Source organism: Perissodus microlepis, chromosome 4 (assembly GCF_051167445.1).
Source record: "Perissodus microlepis isolate ML-2025 ecotype Zambia chromosome 4, ASM5116744v1, whole genome shotgun sequence".
NCBI classification, from domain to species: domain Eukaryota; kingdom Metazoa; phylum Chordata; class Actinopteri; order Cichliformes; family Cichlidae; genus Perissodus; species Perissodus microlepis.
Genome location: NC_140464.1, coordinates 11,667,991 through 11,687,967, shown reverse-complemented (window position 1 = coordinate 11,687,967; position 19,977 = coordinate 11,667,991). Strand labels below are relative to the sequence as shown.

The following is a 19,977-nucleotide window of genomic DNA, read 5'->3' as shown; positions in this document are numbered from 1 at the left end:
CATCTACCAGCTGTGTAAATAAGCAGCTGTTTGTTAACTTGTTCACCGTAACAACTGATACTCAATCACTGTTTACAGATGCTAATTTAAGCAAAGCATGTGAAAACTGAGAATTGTGTAGTTGCTCTTTAGTGCCATCAGCTAATTGTTGGGAATTTAAACAACTGCCTGGACACAAACTCACTTTTACCTCAAGATGATTCTTACAGGACTGTGCTGTGTTCTGTCCAGATAAATTTGGCATGTTCGCTGCACGAGTACAAAAGGGAACATTATAACAACAATATTGTACTAGGCCGATTAAAAACACACACACACACACACACACACACCCAGAGCGGCAAAAAGGTTAATAATCTGTTGCACTCATTCACTTTTGCATACAGTGTCAGGGAGGTGAATCTATGATACCACAAGTGTGGGTAGTACTTTGGTTTGTGTCCATATGTGCAGAGGAGCAGAGGGCATGAGGATTGGAGAGGCGCAGCACAGGCTAGTCTCAGGTGAGGCATGCATAATCCCAACATAATTATAATCCTTAATTAATCCACCTCGGATGCTCTCTCTCTCCCCCTCTCTCTCTCTCTCTCTCACTCACTCACTCACTCACTCACTCATCTACCTCTCTCTTGAAGTTCATTGCTCTAGGTGTTTATGGACTTTTTCCATCACGGTGCACTTCCCCCCTCTCCGTCTTATCTGGCATCATGTAAAATGCTCTGGGTGTTTTTGCAGCTGTTTATGTATATACGTGCCCTTTCATACCTTTCTCAAGGAGCTCCATCTCTTCTCCCATTCCCCTCCTCCCCTACCTCATTTCTTTTTTCTCAATCTGCTTTCCTCCAGCTCCCATCTTGGCAGACAGGAAAACAAGCAGCTTCTTTCAGTCCCATGTTGTTTCTTGGTGTTCTCAGTACTCACAGCACGGAACACAGAGACATACAGACACAAACATGCTCACACCAGTCCAACACCATATACTCCAATGGGAGTGCTGCTGACACAAATACAAACCCACTAGGGCCGTCCCTCTGTGGAATGACTCAGGTGTGTCTCGCATGAACACAGCTTGCAAGGATCCTGTTTATAAACATGTCTCTCCTAATTCTAGTGCCCAACAGAATGCCGGTATAGCAAAGACAACACCGAGTAACTCCTGCAGTCATTGACTGCGAGAGGTCGGTGGCAGAAAGCGAGAAAGGAAGAGGATTGTGCAAACGGAGAAATAATAAAGGAACAATGAAGTTCCATTGAAGATGAAGGGTCTGGACATGGCACTAAGCAGAAGGTAATGAGGATAAAGGTGTCAGTATTGACGCAGGTAGAATGAGAGCACCAGGTGTGAGGAGGAGTGACGACTACTTCTGCCATTACCACTCAGTCTCTCGCTCTGTCCATTTTGGCCAAGCCAATTAGAGGGGCTTTACCACCACTCCGCTCTGCGCCCTCCATCAAGCTATCAGAAAACATAAGGATTGATTGGACAAGCTATTAGGTCAATTGATCCTTGTTTCCTTTCATCTGTGTGCTCCTCCTTTTTCAGATGGATAACTTAGATGTGGAAACCTACTCCAATTACCTAAAGTTTCACCTTTTGTCTAGTCAAAGTTTCTCCCATATGCTCCTTTTGGGTATTTAGTTTTAGGTGAAAATTTTCATTTAGAATTTTATAAATATTTGAGTTTACTTGCACATGTTTGCATTTATAGAGCTCTCTGTGACCGCGTCGCAAAAGGACTGAAGTTGATCTCAATGGCACCATTGCCATTATACACCTTTGGCAAGAGCTGCCACAACTTACTTTCCAAAATGCCAGACAACCCACAGGGCAAAATTATACTGATTTGTGATCATTGTTTTCAAGTACCTTTAAAATTATATCCTGGCACAGGGCTTTGAAAACCTATAAAACACATGTTCAGAAATCTTGAAAACAAATTGATTTGATAACTGGGATTTAAAGTTTTCCATTAATTTTTTTTTAGAAGCAAAGGTGACTGGACAGCTCAAATAGTTTGGGTATATGTTTGCCTACCTATCTAAACTCTGAATATTCAATAAAGGCAGAAAATTACATGAAATAAAAAGAGCAACTGTAATATGGTCACTGAAACTCCAGCGACACATTTTTTTTAAACAGAGATCCCATTTTCTCTGACAAATCAGTGTAAAACTGAATGAATTGCTGGTGAGGCTGATTGGTCACATTGAATGAGCATCACTGAGTCTTTCCCCTGCTGTACACCCAGTCGTCTCTCAGTCGATAGACACAACCCAAATACACCAGACACTCAATCCAATGTGTTGCTACATGGGCCAATCCAGCTAATTTAACACCCACTCCATTTATGAAAAAGAGTCCTCATCGATTTTTTCTGTTCATGTGCTCTTATTGCTCCTGTTCATTTTCGCCACGCCGGCGCCTACACGTGCTCAAGGCTGGCAGCAAGTGAATTGAATTAGTGTGTGGTGGGGTTCCTGTAAGATTGGCTCCTCAAAACCCACACCTCCAGACTTTCTCCAGATGTAGCAGAGACGCCAGAGCCGATAACCAACAGGCTGCAGCACAGCTGCGTGACTACATCACAGATAACTCCACAGAACAAAGGCCGGTAGCCTCACAAAAGACATTCAATGCCCATCACTTCTGCACCTCATTGCCACAGGAAAGACAGGCACTGTTTCTTGGCCGTTATATATATCCCTGGCCAGTGCACCCTCCACTCTTCACCCCTTCTATTTTCCTTTCCCGTCTCCCTCTTTTTGCTGCTTTATATCCAATCCATTATTGCATGTTTATCCTCCAAAAATGTAATCTAGCATTTAAGGGGAAAACAGCCAAATGGGCTTAGAAAACATAATATGGTATTTTTGATTGCAATAATTAGTCCAACAAAAGCTGTTAAAAACCATTTCCAGTGTATTTTGTCAGCAGTGGTAAAACACTGAAACACAATAACTGTCATAATCATAATGGTTTTCCTGTCAGGACAAGTCTTATCAGGCTAGTGACAACCCCAGAACTGCCACTGCCAGGTAAACACTGCTAACTACAAAGGCAAGGAGCGAGGAAAAGCTACCTGGCACTACACAATAAAGAGCTTCTGGGTCAGTCCAGAGAAAAACTGCCCAACAGACACGCAGAATTTGGACATAACAAAAAGGGTAATAAAAGAATACTCCTGCCCATTCACAAGGGGCGCACAGGTACCCAGGCAGCATCCCGTGAGACAATAATAATGGGCATGGATCCCATCACTGCCACAACCCTCACTGGTTACCTCCACCCTAATAAGATTGAACAGGCTGAAGAGCGCTTCTTAATCTCATACTGTAACGATGCTATATCACTCATCTGAATGCTTTTTGTGTGCTATGCAGAAATCAGATTAAGAAAAAATTGTTTGTTAGCCATGTATTACAATGGAAAATAATCTTCAGATTTATGATAAATCTATATATATTGACCACGCACATATCCGAAAATAAATTCCCTTTTTCAATGGCCTGCTGTACGTGCAAGGATTTTACTAATCCAATATCATATCTGGGAACCTTCCATCATCAAAAGACAATTCTGAGATTAGGTTTATCATTTGAATATACTGCAACGCCATAGTAGAGTTCCTCTGTTCTGTACTGGAATAAATATTTGCCTTTAATTCCCTCCTGGAGATTGAAATAGCTTATAGTGGCATTATGTGTGCACAGTAAAGTGTGTGTTGTTAAGTGGGCATGTTAGAACGCCATCACCACATATGCAACAATTTGAATTAATTTAAATTATTCACTTTGTAATGAAAAGAGAAATGGCTACATGTGTTATCGTGTGAACTTGTAGCTAAATAATTTTTGTGTTTGCCGCACAATGTTATGAAATTCTGTGTCTTGACTTGACTGACGGATGGCTTTAATTAACAGATTTTCATAGCAAACTGCTCCCTTCTATTCTTTAGTGATTATTCGTTTATTTTTTATTTTAATAACATGTGTAATTGCCCACTGAGAACCGAAAATTTAAAACAATTTGATCGCAAAACAGAAAATTTAATTGAATTGCGTATTTATCTGTGTTATGCGTGCATTTTGAATTATGTTATTTGCTACCCCAGAGGGCATTAAAACTGTAGAATAATGTACTGCTATACTGTTACTACAAGCCACATTCAGTTTCATTTCATACCATCTTATGTGTGAAAAAGATGTCACTGGCTTTCACAGGTTAAGGATAAATCTCCATGCAGTGTCAAAATCAACAATCCAGCTTTTTGGCATGTAACATTCAATATGTATTGCTCGCAGTAATTAACAATTGTGGCAAGAGCTTTTTTTTTTAAATCAAGTATTACAGTGACAGAACAGGTGTCAGCATTTTTTTTTTTAAATCCAGTCAATGTTATTTTTCTAATGTGTCTAATGTTTCTAATGTGTGAAACAGCATAGATGCAGTATGCTGAACTGTCCTGAAATAACACAGGTTATTTTGTAAAAATCATCAATTCTTTTTCCTTTCCGCTAATTTTCTATCAACAAAGTTATTTAGTCAGTCTTGTCAAAGAGCTGTAGGGATCTAAACAGCGGAAAGCAGAATGAAAAGAATTTAAAAAATCTGAAGGTGTAGTCGCTTTGGGAACTTAGCACTGTTAATCCCATTTATAAAAAAGATCAAGTGTACGTGTCTGTGCACGTGTGCGAGCGCCTGCACACATGCACAGACATACATGCTATAAACGAAAACATGAGTATGTGCATTTCTCATGTTCATATAGATGCAATGACTACACTTTAAACCTAAATGGATAGAAGAATTAAAAAAATCAACCAGGTTCTGTATGCAGTGTCTTCTTCACAGCCGATGTTTTAAATAAAATAAAACGTTGATCAAATCCTGACCACAGCATTTCAAAGCCTCAAAAAACTCAAGTAAATCTAATTCTGATTAGTGACTTATTAAATGTGTGACAATCATTAATGCCATATGACTATTATTCAACCATTGAAAGCCGGGAATAATTTTTCTGATGGTGATGTGACACACAGACAAGGGGGAAATAAATCCTTCTGTCTTCCCGGGGAGTGTGTTTGGCAGTAAACCAATTCCAAGTCTGGCTTCTTGAATGCCCAGATAACGCAATCAGACAGTTGCAATATTGCTGTTTTACCACCTGAAGAATTTAAATTTCATTCAGCCCCTTCAGAATAGTAGACATGCCAATTTTTTCCCTAAGAATTGGCAGGGCAAACACAATGCACCCCAGTGAAATGAGGGAAAGAATGAGGGAAAGGATTACAAACTGAAAATAACTGTTTTCAGGGGCTTTCTTGTTAGCCTCCTCAGGTTCAATTTTATCATAATAACACACAAAGACAAAAGGTTTGATTTCATCTATCATAGCTACAATACAGTCGGCTGATGCCTTTTTATTAGAGATTTTATTATTAAATTGGGAATTAGCTCAGCGTAGTATCATTATAATGGGGTTATCATGATTTGAACCCCTAAATATTAAGGGGGTCACATTTGATTAAATGTGGATGTATGACAGTATGCTTCCTGGCTTGGTTTGTAGTGAGGTGATATTAAGACAATAACATATTCTGTTGCCATTTTGTGCACAAGCTATTATTAGAATGTCAGATGGGCTAAATTTAACAGAACTTCTCACATAGTTTGGGAGACCCAGAAACACTCAAGGACTCCCCAACAGCTAGCCTATAGTTAATGATTTGACAAGGTAGGATTAATGATGTAGTCTTGGACACGGGGGTTGGACAGAGTAGTTCACACTGAGGCTGTACACTTGCTCTGATGCATTCCTCTAATAATCAATTGGTTACTTCATTTCTTTCTCTAATTGAAGGAACTTGCGGAGCAAACCCTGAACAGAGTGATTACAAAAATCACTTCTGTCACAAATATCCCAGAACATCTTATTTTTTTCTTGTCTAAAAAGAGTCGTAATTTGCCTCGATTTCCCAATGTCAACTGAAAACACTTCACGGCTTCTTCGCTTTTACAGGACATGCACACTGTCACTTTCAGGCTCGCAGACCCTATGTATTAATTAAAATTGCCAAAATCTGTTACTGTCCAGGCCACGGTGCAACGCACAGGCCCACAGACGAGAGTTATACTCGCAGATGCGACTAATTTAGAACATCCAGCACGCATTTTAAATATGAGGCGACTGCTGTTGACGCACCGTAAACATGAAGTTCGCTACCTGTCAAAACAAAAAATATTACATAAATAAATCGTATTACCACGTCTGAACACCTCACGCAGGCTCACAGAAGAAGCCAGGTTGCTGCGCATTACATGCTATTACTGTACAGGCGACGTCGCACTCGTATCACATGTATTTAGAGCACGTGTAAAATAAAAAAGCTGGACATCGATCCTACCTTGTTTCCTCCAATCTCCTTCTCCTTGTTTTCTCAGTGTGTCTCATTCATTCTCGTTTCTCTCCTCACTTGCCTCCTTCTCCTTTTCTTCCCCTCTGGTTATCACTCGTTTTTTCTCCTCTCTGGTGCCGTCTTCGTGCGGATGCATAAGAATTAAAAATTAATAGCCTGCTATCTTAAAGACGGGAGACAGGGGGGGGAATCCACCCGACTAAAAAATATGATAAAGCCAATGGAGGGAAAATCCTCACGGACAAAACAGATTCTCACGAAAATGCGCCCGTGTGGGCATCAAAATAAACAACGGCGACGACACCATCCTGGTAGAAAAATAATATTAGAGCATGCGGAACACTTTAACGACGAAGGTGACGGAAACGTTAAACTATAGTTGATTATTAAGAAAAATTAAGTTGTAATTCTGTTGTCCGTCCGCCGCTGGCTTGGTGGTGAGCATTTGAGCAAATGTGCCACCGTCGCAAAACGTCTGCGTAATACAGATCAGACTCTTGAATGCCTGATGTGTTTCTGTTACACGCTTCCCCCCCCCCGAACTGTCGACTCCTTGACTTCGTGCAGCTCTACAGTGTAAAAAACATCCGTTGGAATTAGGACAGTCTACACAGGTCACATGCGGTTATCTCGTGCGTCTTGACGCACAGAACGGATCACTCTAGTTTCCCTCTTTGTCGACAGGCAGCGCGCACTCTCATCAGGACCGTCCACACGGCATTTTCAACCTCTGCAGTTCTGCATCAGGCCAATTACAACCTAGCGCATTCGTCACTGGGTTTCACATACAGTTTGGTACCTTGAAGACAGTTTCATGACAGTTTTATAAACAAGCCTTAGTCGACCTAAGTTAGGGAAATGTAGTCTATACCACGTCTGCCCGCCCACTAATGAAACGGCTTTCTTTGTATAACATTAGCACCTTTTCTTTTCTTTTTTTTTTTCCAGATGCCTAACCCACGTGGTTTCCCAAGGTGGATATCAGGAACCGCCAGAGGTCCTGTAAATGGTCATCTGTAATTGCCCTGCAAATTAGGTGTAGCTTAATTGCACACAGTGAAAGCAAATCGTCTTGAAGTACCTGCAAGAAAAAAAAGGACTGACTATTTGATTCCTACATTAACTTTGCTCAGAACCACCTTCCACCTTTCTCTGATATATATTTCACTATACAAACGGTTCCAAAAATGCTGTGACTGTTTTGTCTTATGCCCGCATGTTTAAAAGACGCTGGGGCAAGGTCACCAAAGACCTGGTTGTATAATGACTAAAAAAACAAAAAAAATCTAGTGGAACATTAAGCGATTAATTAGTTTAATTAGCAATAGGTCACAAACATAAGTGGGTATAAAAGGAATATATAAGAGAGGCTGAGTCTTTCACACACAAAGGTTATAGCGGTGCACCGCTCTGTGAAAAAGCTAAAGAGATAATAGATCAGTAATTTGAAAATAAGAAAAAAACTGAAACTTAAAAAACTGAAAATGACATGATCAACAGTAACATAAATCTCTGTACCGGAGGGCATTCACAGTGGGTCTGCATTCACAACAGAGCTTATATTAAAGCAGAGCTCACTCTATGGGCTCAGTAACACTTCCTCAAACCTCTGGCAGTGAACAGAGTGTAACTACATCCACAAATGCAAGCAAGATCCAGAATCGCTGCTGCCTTGTCGGTGCCAGAGCTAATTAAAGACTGAGGAAAAGCAGAAAACTGCTGTGGAATGACTGATCAAAATTGGAAACTGGCTTTGGACATTATGAATGCTGCATTCGCCTGGTCAAAGAGGAGAGAAGCCATCCATCTTGTTATCAGAGTACAGTTTAGCAGTCAGTGTTGTGATGGCATGGGTGTGCATTAGTGCACATGGCACGGGGAACTTGTAAATCTGTAAAGGCCCGTGACTGTTGATTGATATATACTGATTTTGGTAGAACATGCAACTACTCAGGTGACTTCCTTATTTCATTCAAGTCAATGCCAAGCCACATCCTGCACGTATGCCGGTAGCTTTCCACCCAATGACCCTTTCATCCAATTATAACACCTGGCATATTATGACACAAAAAATATGACAAAGAAGACTGTTGAACTGTTGCAGCAGCTGACATTTTGCTTGTAAAACTACAAGTAACACAACTACTGCAATTTGCTTCCTCAGTACAAACACTTACAGAGTTCTCTTAAACGAAGACGATGATCATCACAATGGTAAATACATCTCTTTCCCAACTTTTGGAGAAAAGAACTGGGATGGATGTTGCTGCATCAGACATAAAATTTGTCTATTTTTTTACCCAAACCAAAAAAATTCTCAGTTTTCACATTTAATTTGATATGTTGCCTTTGTCTTCTATACGGAAATAATATGCAAATCACTGTAAACTGATTTGTGCATCGTTTTAAACTGCATGCATCTGTATTTTAAAATTAAACAGCCAGTGCTCTAATCCAACTACTTAGCCTGCCACTGAAATGCTTTCACTGCATTAATTTTAAAGAGGTGTTTCACTTAGCAATCGTCCAAGTTTTTTAAATAGAAAAGACATGAAAGACAAAGTTCTATCCATGTGTCAGCATGAAGTCGAGGTGACTGAACCTTGCTGCTAGAGAGGTGAAATGTCTAATGTCAAGATGGAGCTGAAGCTTCAGTGCAGGACATTATGTTGACTGTGTGTTAAAGATTTATTTTAAAAGTCCAACAATTTTATACTGTATGGACAGTAAATCAATAAAACCGCCATGATAACAGCCATTTGTGTGGGAGTCATTTAAATCAACCATACAGCAAGTTCTCTGTGCTCATATAAGACTTGTAGATTCTTCACTTATGTGCACCATGTATTAAAATGTATCTAGGCTTTTTATTTTTTCCATTAGTTTCAAAGCACTTAAAAAAAAGTTTCTAAATAATGTCAAAGCACCAACATTCAAAAGAAACTACATCTTTAAGATTGCAGTCTGCTGCCCAGGAATAGATGGATTTTTCAAAAGATTGCTTTTCTGGTTCTTCTGGTGTCAGACAGTTTGTTGAAAAAAGAAAGCATGTTATGCGGCTCTGAGTGAGTACATTGGCAGGTGTTCTCCAGGACGTTCACAGGTGGGTACGGGTTTAAGGGGGTGAAAGTGTATGGAAGGAAGGAAGAAAAAAATCAGCAACTAAGTGGAGGCATTGAAGCTTCTTGGTAGTTCTACTAAAAGCTACTCTTAGTTGCAGCTGCTCACTTTTTCCGGTAAGTGTATTCTTTTAAGCCTGTTTCTCTTGGGCCAAAATTAGAATCCCATTTAAGGTCACCGAGAATTACAGGTGCACCTTGATAAGCAAACTAGCAAGCTAGGGCTAGGACTGGGTAGTGAGAGCTATCCTCCAAATAAATATGGTACTCACCAGTTAAAAGAATAACACTGGCTTCAAACCAGTAGCAGTCGATGACATTTATATGGCAACATTCCTACACTGCCTAATGATGCCTTAAAACATAAATTACATTATAGCATTACTTTACTGTTACCCATGGAGACAGTCACAGACATTATTATAATAAGAATCTGAGACAGACATGCAATATATTTACAGTTCCTCATCCGTCGTCCAACTATACAGGCATTCAGTGAAGTAGCTTAACATTTATGTCCTTAAATAAACTGAAAGATTTAGTCTGCTATTATCATTCAAATGCACCTGTTTAAAAAAAGTTACGTATCCTCACTAAAAGCACTTTTATTACGTGGATATTGGTGCGTGTGTCTGTGTGTTCAGTGGAAATTGTTTTGCTACGTCTGCTTGAAAGCCATTAAATAGATTTAAATTTGAACCAACTACTAAAAATGCAGTTTTGTTTGATTTTTATTTCAGACTGAACTTGCCATGAGTAATAACTCTGGACTAATCCCAAGAACTCTTTGTCTCCAGGTGAACATGGGCTAAGTTCTCCAGTGCCAGATGAAATTATTTAACTTCCATATCACACGCAATAATTGCACCAGTTCGGGGTACATGTTGCAATTTTTCTTTTTACTCTGAAAATCCTTTTGGCAGTTTCTATTGTGGTAGCTAATGTTGGACTCTATTGAATAGGCGCTACACGCCGTTGCCACTTAACTTTCTGTTACACAGTACCTACTCTGTTATACCACTCTCAAATCTAGGCAATTGACCTTCACAGGCTGTCTGACTCATTGTGTCAATAAACACAGGGCATAATGTAGTTTGTGCTCTATGGCGGTCTCACACTTTATCAGTATTTTTTCAGAAACAGATGTTATTCATGCAAAGTCACAGTACACTGTATAATTAGGCTGCAGGCAAACCGTGCCACCTGGTCCACTCTGGACCGCTAAAAAAAACAAATGTCGACAAAGTTGAAGCATCAAGTCTTTCCTTTGTGCTTTGCAAAATCTGAACAGTTGTTCACTGCACACTGGTCTCTTAGCAACAACAATAGTAACTCTGATTAAGTGCTGATTGGCCTCGTAAGCGCTGCTCATAAATAATATGATCTCTGAAAGTCAAATGATAAAAAAGATAAATAAACATAAAGAATGACAAAGATTTACACAAGCTCTTGATTGAGAAACTGAATGGTGTGCATTAGATAGTTATGATGGGATGTTGTTTGGTGTTGAAATACATAACAAATACAATGAATAGTTTATAACAAAACTAATGTATGTGCATTCAAAACAGAACACACAGTTACATTATACTGTAGTGCATTATAGTGCATTATAGTGCAAAGTTCATGGTGCTCAAATATATGATCTGCCTTTTGTCTCTCCACGCATGGTTGTGTTGTTTTAAGAGGCTCTCAAACAAATAGATGCAACTCAGAAACACACAGGAAGCTGAGTGCAAATCAAAAGCCCAGCTTTATTCAGAAATGCACTTTATAGACAGCACATGGTAATTACTCTCCTGCTTTCACCTAAATAAATTGATCCAGATAAGTGTTGATAAAGGCAGTGGTTAAAACACAGAGCTCATGAAAAAAAATGAAAGAAAATCCAAGATAAGCGTGAGCGCCTGTGTAGCACTGTAGCGGTTTTTGTGCTGGTGTGTGAGGATGTTCTAGCACTGAATAATTTCATTGAGGCTCAACCATGACTGAAAATCTCAGTCACTGTTAATAATCATTCTTTTTCTTCATTTGTGTTCCATGTTGCATTTAGTTTCTCAATACAGCGATGTCTTGCTCGATAAGACAGACTTTATCAACAAAGCATCAGTGGTCCTGTTTGCCTGAATGTTTTCTTGTGTTCTCCCGAAAAGGCAGAGAAAATGGACTCATACAGCTGGCATACTTTAATTTGTTCTAGCTCATGTTTGATTAATGCCAATTCTTCCTAGTCGGAGCTCGTGTTTGTGCGGCACCATATTTACATAACACCTTACCCTATTTGCAAATAGCTCCTATTTTCACAGTTATACGGCTTTGTGTTTTCCACTGATTGACAAATTATCTCCTGTACCACAAACCACAAAACCAAAATTTATTTTTGCAATACTTGTTATCAAAGCACATCACATTTCACAATGTGCTGTATAAAAATATAAGCCGAATAATGGTTGCGTGTGTTTTTGTACAGATAAGGTTGCTACTTAGCAATATATTAAAACATGATATGTATTACTTCAGAATTAATCCGTTTCACACAAATCACTGCTATTCACTTTGTGTATGAATGAAAATTAATCAAGATATTACCTGCATTTCTTTTCAGCATGTTGTCATATTGTTGGCAAGTAAAAACATAGTACTACAGAAAGCCACCATTATTGGAGGAAGTCTTTACTGCCTTTCATGCGTGCCCTGTGTAGTGTAGTCGAGTAGAAGGCCTGTGGGCGTACAAATGAACACAATAGAAGGAAAGAAAACTGTATGGTATTTCCAGTACTGAAAGGGGAGGAAACCAATGAAAAGGGTTTAAGAGTCTAACAAAGCAGACATCGGTATTTGGAGCCAGCAAAGCGTTGGTGTAACACCTCTGCTTTTATATAGCAACCTGTGACCACCAGAGCACTCTTCCTATCACTCTCTTTCCATTGGGATGATCATTGTAAAAGCAGTATTTCAACATTTTCAGAGACTGCATCCATAAAGATACCTCCACCTCTCCCTCTCTCTCGTTTCCCTTTTCTCACTCACACTCTCAATCTTGCTCTTTTGCTAATTTTCACTCACTGTGGCTCTGTGTCTCGGTTTCCCTTTTGCAATATGACATCGTCCATTATCTGCTCTTAGTACTAATTGGTGTATTAACGCCATGCTGTGGGTGACACAGTGAGAGAGAGGAAGAGAGAGCGAGCTTGAGAGACCGAAAGAGAGAGAAAGAGGAAGAGAGAGAGATGCAGGATGAATATGGATGAGGCAGACGCAGGGAGGGAACGAGGCTCTGGGGGAGGCGAGTACAGAATGAGAGAGAATGGAAGGCCAAGGTAAATCTTTTCAGCTGCACAAGTGGTTAAGAGCAGCATGGCAAAATGACGAGTGAAGGGGAAAAAAAAGAAACCATCCTGTAATGGCTTGTTTTTTTTTTCAGTTGGCCTTCTCTGTATCCCTTTCTATCCTGCTTTCACCGTCACCACTTTCAACCCAATTATCCACTCTCCCTGGCGCCACTGGCAGCATATGGAAATGTAAATTACAGGCAAGATGGAGTTGTTTTTTGTTTTTTTTTTTAAAGATGTGGAAGGTAAGCAGCTCTTGAGGATGGGGAGAGTAGGAGGAAGAAAAGAAAGCGATGACAAACAACTGAAACTGAGGGGCTGCCTTTAGTCCCAATAGCTTGTCAGTATTGCTACTTTATCAGATATACAAATCCACCCACGGAAGAAAATATAGTAGACTGAAGTTGATTTATGTTGCTACATACATACACACTGTGAAGCTCAAATAAAAGTTTGCATAGAAGAGAGTATACATTTTCAGCTATAATATTATATTCACCCAAATATAACTTCGTGTTGGATGAAGTCCCTTGAATAAAACTGACATATCAAGTATACATATCTCCATATATCTATAGTAAGTACGGAAAGGGAACCTCAACACACTGAAAACATCACCAAACACCAGACTGTAAATCTCATGTAGGCATGAAGGAATACACAAAATGTCAAATGTTCTGGAAGGCCGTATGTTCATGTGTTAGTGCAGCTATAGGTCAGCATCTTTTAGCAAATCCACTACCATGTCTGCTTGGGAAGGTTCCCGCCTCTCTTAAAGAGAAAATGCTGTGTTCCAGTCTCTTTTAATGCTAGCAAGAAAAGCCGTAATGGTGAAGTGGGTTGGAGATGATCCCCTGTGCGGAAATCGTTAATCTCAGAGGCTGTGAATATGGAAAAAGTTGGACGCCATATCAGTAAAAGGACTCTTTTTTTCAGCAGAAATGGGGGAGGCAACTGGAACTTCTGGGGTTGATTATAATCTGAATTTAAACTGATGAATTGGACTATTGCCACATTTTTAGACTAAAAAATCATGAATTGGATTTTGCTACATAAAACAAACTACTGTGCAACTGCAAAATATTGTCTCATTGCATTATTGATGTCACAGCATTTCTCGCCTGATGTACCTGTTTAGTAGCATCTCTGTAGGATTGTTTTTATATATATTGTTTGTTCATTTGTCTTTAAAAACTTGATAAACAGAATTATGACAAAAAGCATGATATACACACGTGCACCATAAATAAACACACTGATGCCAAACACACACTTAACTACATGAAGGTCCACCAACACAGTTGCATCACATGCTTGAGGGACTTCTCACATGGGCCAGCCATGGGGCTGGTGAAGAGCTGCTGAAACTCAGGATACAGAGATCAAAGATGCTCATCTTTTCCAGTGCATGTGACATTGAGACACGTAGAGGCTGATTATTCAGATAAGCAGATCTATCCTCGGGGGTGAAGGCAAAATGGAGATGAGTGTTTTGTTCATTATCATTAAGATCTAGCTTTTCCTCTGTTCACCTCTCTTCTCTCCACATGCTCATATTTCGCCCCCGCAGAGCTGATGAAGCCAACTTCTCAAATCTGCAATTTGCTCAATTATTTTCAATTATCCCGCCATCGCTGCTTCTATCATTCCCCTTAGTTCAATTGTGAACAGAAATCACTTGTTGATTGACAGCAAAGGCCAATTAGAGACAGGAGGAAAACTCTAACCCTTATGGTAATTACGGCTGATTGGTGTCACACAGACATTTTACAGACCATACACACTGATATTGGTAAATGTCCCTTTTACAGTGCAGCCTCTTTTATCTTATCACAAACATACTGTAGACTTAAAATGGATTCTTGCTGAGGTCATTTAAAGTTTTGCCGAATTTTAATATGCTTTACGGTTTCTTTACATGTTGAGTGAATATAGTGCACTGGGAAAGCTTTCAAAGCAACGCCTGAGACAGTATGAATTTCTGTCTAGCAAGAATCCCGTGTCTGTGTGCCTTTAGCACATTAACTTCAAGGTAGTTCTGTCTCAAGGCTTTAGAGAAACTCTTCGGCAGTGTGCACAGAAATCAATGATGAACTGCTTTTGAGCACGACAAAGACCCACAAATTCAATATACCTTCAGCAGTTTTGTTGTCTGAGTTTGTTCACCATATTTTAGTAGCTTAATAGTAGTTCAGGCAAAACAGAAAATCAGTTACTTCATATATTTTCATTTTGTTGTGCATCTGTGGTTATCTTATGCGTTATTAGTTTCAGTGCGCCATAATCCATTTTTTTGTTTATTTTGTAGACGGTAATGAAAATTTAAAATTTGACCTCACTACTGCTTTTGTTTGAAGTTGTATTACCGGAGGTTATGGTCTACCACGTTATTGATTGTTTGTTCTCCAAGTAAATATATGGAGACAAATACACATAACGCGGTCGCATATGCAGAAGACACAGGTGACTATTTAATTAATTTTTCTAAATTAATTTGCTGTATAATAACTCGTTTTTATTTTAAATCTGTCATTCACAACAATGTGCTACATTTGATAGCACAGCACATGACACGAAGTGTATTGAGTCACAGTATCTTAAGTTGGCAGATATATTTTGATAGTTACTTTAGTGACTGTAAAGGACACATCTTTCATAAAGTACCGGGAACACACTTAATAAGTGTCTAAAACAATCCTGACAGAGTCCCGGTTCTACAATAAAACGGCATTTTAAAGCAATGTTCACGAGCATCCCACAATTTACTTCATATTTCATGAATGTTATGTAATGAACACATGCCAACAGCCATGTTTCTTTTTCCTTCATCAAACATTGTAGTCATATGTAGAAAGCCTTCCTGAGTGCAGCTCAACATTTCCACATCTCAGACTAAGGCTGATTTTTTGTGTTTCTCCTGTTAAATTTCAAATGACTCTATGGGGAAAAAAACAAACAAAACTTGAACCTTTCCACTCAAGCCTCTTTATTCTGTGCCGTCTTGAAATGGACATTTTATGCGGTACAAAGCTATTGACTTGCACTGTTGTTTGTGACAAGTAGGCTGCCAAAGCAAGTGGTGGTTACTCAGGACTCCCCTAATGACATTATGGGCCTAATGAGTTTTAATTGGGAGAAGATCTTAACTTGCAGACCTAATTGCATCTGATTAAAGACAATATTAGTTTTACTCCTGGCAAATTGGTTAGGGAGGCTTGGTAAGAGGGTTTTGGATGGCTCAGTTGTCTCCTTATGGAAATATTGCACATATCCCCAAAATGGTCTTGAAGCAATGGAACATAAAGCAAAGGCAGAACCAGGTGAACAAACACTCAGCTTGCAGTGATGGTATAACAGAGGCATGCTACAGAGGGAATGAAGGAGGAGGGATAAGACGAGCAGGACTGAAGATTAAGAATTCAACCAGAACAACCCTGTTTCTGACCTCTACAGCTTCTACAGACACTGGGTGATCGTGTGATACGTACGCCTTTAGATTAAGGGCACAGAAAATAAGTCTCTTGTACACAAATCTCACCTCCTGGTTATTATTTTTATCTGCTTCCTAGCAATTCTACTTTCAATTCTTAATAGCTGAACTGTTGCTAAGCCTCAGTACCAGTATGTGTATTTTTGGATTTTACTTGGCTTACAGTTTTCTCAGGAGTGGGAGCAGTGGAAATCTTCCCCAGAACCCACTTTGCAGTTAAATTTTCCAATCTTCAAAAAAGAAGTATAAAAAAAGTGGGGAGGAGAGGAGACTGCTAATTCTCAAACCTGAGAGCCAATGATCTCATCTATGCTCATCTATTTTCAGGGGCTGATAACATTTAGCTGAGATTTAAATTAACTTTATTTCATCTAACATGCATGGATGTTAAAAAAAAAGAAAGAAAAAAAGTTGTCAGATCTTCAGAAAATTGCATCAGCTGGTATATCACTCTTAATAAAGTTGTCCTGTCCCTGCAGGACTTGGAAAAAAATTTCTCCTTCACACAATCTAATTTGTTCAAAATCACAATGTGGTAAAAATGATCATGAAGGGTCATCATAGTTTCTCTGGGAGAGCGAACTTGCCGTCTACGGACATTGAAGTGTCATTAATTTAAAAAAATGTAATTGTAATCTATTTAATTGATTAAAAGCAGCAGGATAAACAACAACAACTTAAGTTATTACACATAATTATATTATGCTCATGTCTGCATGTTGGTATACACACAAACAAAAACAAGTACACAAAAACACAGTCCTTATTCCCTCCTTGTGGCATCATAAATATATGCCCTGGATCAGCGGTGATTTAAGGCCAGACACAGGAGAGTATAGTAAATTATGCGTGTATGAGGCTTCATTTCCTGCTCTTCTTAAGCACTTGCTTAATTGCCATTCTCACCTGAGCAATTGTATAATTTCCTTTATTTTTCTCCTCCTCTGCCCAGAATATGAGTCTATAATGAGCTGTGGGTGTCCCCCAAAGCTAAGCCTGGCGCCTTGAAATAGGTTTCACTAATTTACCAATTAGTCATAAGATACAATTAGTGTGCAAGTTCCCTAAGTCCATGAGTGCCCCCACCAACGGCCTCCCTACTTTGATTGTTCAATCTCTGCAGTGATCATCACTCCATTACTTGGCTCATGCTCTGGCCCTGCTCTGTTCAGCATCGCTACAAAAGCGAAGTCCCACCTGCACTTTGGATATTACTCTAACCCTATGTGCCTCTGAGGGAATCGGTGTGGGAGTGGGAGTGTGTGAATGTGTCTACGTCCGCAGCTCTGGGTTTCTGTTTAAGTGCAGCTGGGACCGGTTTCACTGACCAAGAGGATGAGAGCTGAGGAGGGGAGGGGTGGGCGTCTGGAGACTACAAAACTTATGAGAACTGAGATAAGTTACCAAGCAGCAAAGTGAAAGTTTGCTGGAGGTGCAAATCTAATTTATGGTTGGAGAATACCGTGTTGTGTTTCTCGCCTTAGTTCGCTCAGCCATTAAAACTAAACCCGAGGACAAATAAGAAATAAAAAAACAAACAAACCAAAAAAACAACACAACAAATATCAACGCTGCTACGCTCGCTGCTGGTTGTTATTATGCTGTGCGTGAGGCTCTGGGTGTGCAGTGATCAATATGTGAGAGGTCATTTGTCAGTGCCTTTTCCAGGGTGAAGGTAGTTCATTTTTCTTGATGGGAATACAGCCATCTTATATTGGATTTCTAATAATTTCTAATAATTGCAGCATATTACCTTCTGTTTTCATCAGGGTCTTATGCATCTTATCTACGAGTAGGTGGGGTCAAGATAAAATAAAATTACAAACTTATTGCTCGGGGAAAATACAACCAAATTACACAAACAGTAATGCAACAACTAATAAATGCTGATTTTTTTTTAATTATGTTATTATTCTATTAATGCAAATGGTCTCAAGGATAAAAATAATTAGCACATTAAGATTTGTACCCAAGAGACAAGTTATCAAAGTTAATATGTTTTGCCTCTTGATGTGTATGTTGCATCTAAATTTAATACAGTCTTTAGGTTCATGTGTAAGAAACAACAAATGTTAACAAAAACATTTTATTATTAGTCCATATTTCAAAAGCAAAAATGTGCAGAAATGTGCTAAAGAACAATCAATTGCATAAAACAGTGAGCCAGGTTTTAGCTTCAGCACCTTCTCAGTTAGCAGAGACTGAGGCAGGAGTTTCTGTGTTGATTGCTATTGGCATAAAGGGACACTTACAGTGCGATCACACCAAACATGTTTGGAGCGCTTTATTGGAACTGTGGAACAGTTCCTGTGAGCAAAAACAATGCCATTTGATCAGCAGATAACTGCGCTGAGACTGAGGGAGGGCTAACTATGAGATAGAAAGAGACAATTTTTTATGATCTCTGTGCAATAAACCCTCGCAGTTTACTCAGTGACTCTTCATGTCAGCAGACATGTGTAAGCTGCGGCACAGACTCCAGTATAGGTGACGAGCCCTGCATTTATTGCTGCGGCTGACTTCAGTCCTGTTTGATTTGGAGAAACTTCTCTGAGAACAGAAGAGCTGTTTTATTTGTTTCCAGCACAGCCCAACAAAACTAACCTTGATTTAATAAAGAAATCATTCAATAATAACTGGAACCTTGGCGTGATTTTACACCGCGCATTGCTTGAGTCGCTTTTTTCACACAACAGAAGTGCAAAATAAACACTTGGTTAACTTTTCTGAGGAGTTTAAAGAGCAGTTTGTCACCTGCAGCTTTTAATCAGCAACTATTTTCTGTTCCTTTACTTACAAAAAACAAAAATAATCCAGAGATTGATTAAATGTTGAAAATGGCATAAAGTATGTTGTCCTAGGAGCCATCTTTAAAAATCAACATGAAAAGCTTATTTCCTATAATTGCTCAAACACATAAACCATTGCATGTTTTGCCAGTTTAATGCTTCTTTGCACTCGTATTACAAAAAGTTTGGCTAACATTATCTGTAACTGCATGCAGCTCGGAAACAGAAAGCAAACAGTAAACTGTGAAGCTGAATTCAATTAGATAAAAATAAAGGAACCCTGGATTGTTAACCTTGTGAATGTTTTTTTATTCCAGTGCAATGGTGGACTCCAAGCATAATTATTATACTGTACAGGCCATTAGTGAATGTAAGCACAGTGAAAGACTTGTTAAAAAGTAGTAACATAAAGTTATTAGAAGTTGTTCATTTAAATCAAAATTGTAAATGTGCTTATGAAGCCCGTGAAGACGATGCAGCCCAGGCAACATACGGGGTAAATTAACAAATCATGTAAATTTGTGCATTTATATGAAAAATATAGGTTGGTTTAGAGTTATCCTCGCACTACACTCTAAAGTAATAATATGCATATATTTCACAAAAAAATAAAATAAAAAAATATTTTTGTGGTACTCTTAAGTTACGTTAAGGCAAATGGCATCGCTTTTTTCCCACTAACACCCTCCAACACCTGTTCTGAAAGCATGCAACTTTGAGAAAAGTAGAAAAGCAGGTGGATGTTTTTTAGTGCTGGAGATGCACACAATGCATTTATTTAAACTATCAGTACCATTGTCTACCAGGATTGTTCTTAACGTCTCTATGGG

The 19,977-nt window shown here is 39.1% G+C and overlaps 1 protein-coding gene across 2 annotated transcripts in view; it reads right to left on the bottom strand.

Moving 5' to 3' along the window:
* adgrl1a (adhesion G protein-coupled receptor L1a) overlaps positions 1–19,977 on the bottom strand; it is a 118,280-nt gene that overhangs the window by 90,986 nt on the left and 7,317 nt on the right. The window contains exon 1 of one of the 2 annotated variants that reach the window (XM_084925713.1): positions 6,406–7,210. The exons of the other annotated variant lie outside the window; for it this stretch is intronic. The gene's annotated coding sequence lies outside the window, so the exon portion shown is untranslated. Of the gene's footprint in view, positions 1–6,405; positions 7,211–19,977 lie in introns of those variants that run through there. 2 annotated transcript variants of the gene reach the window in all.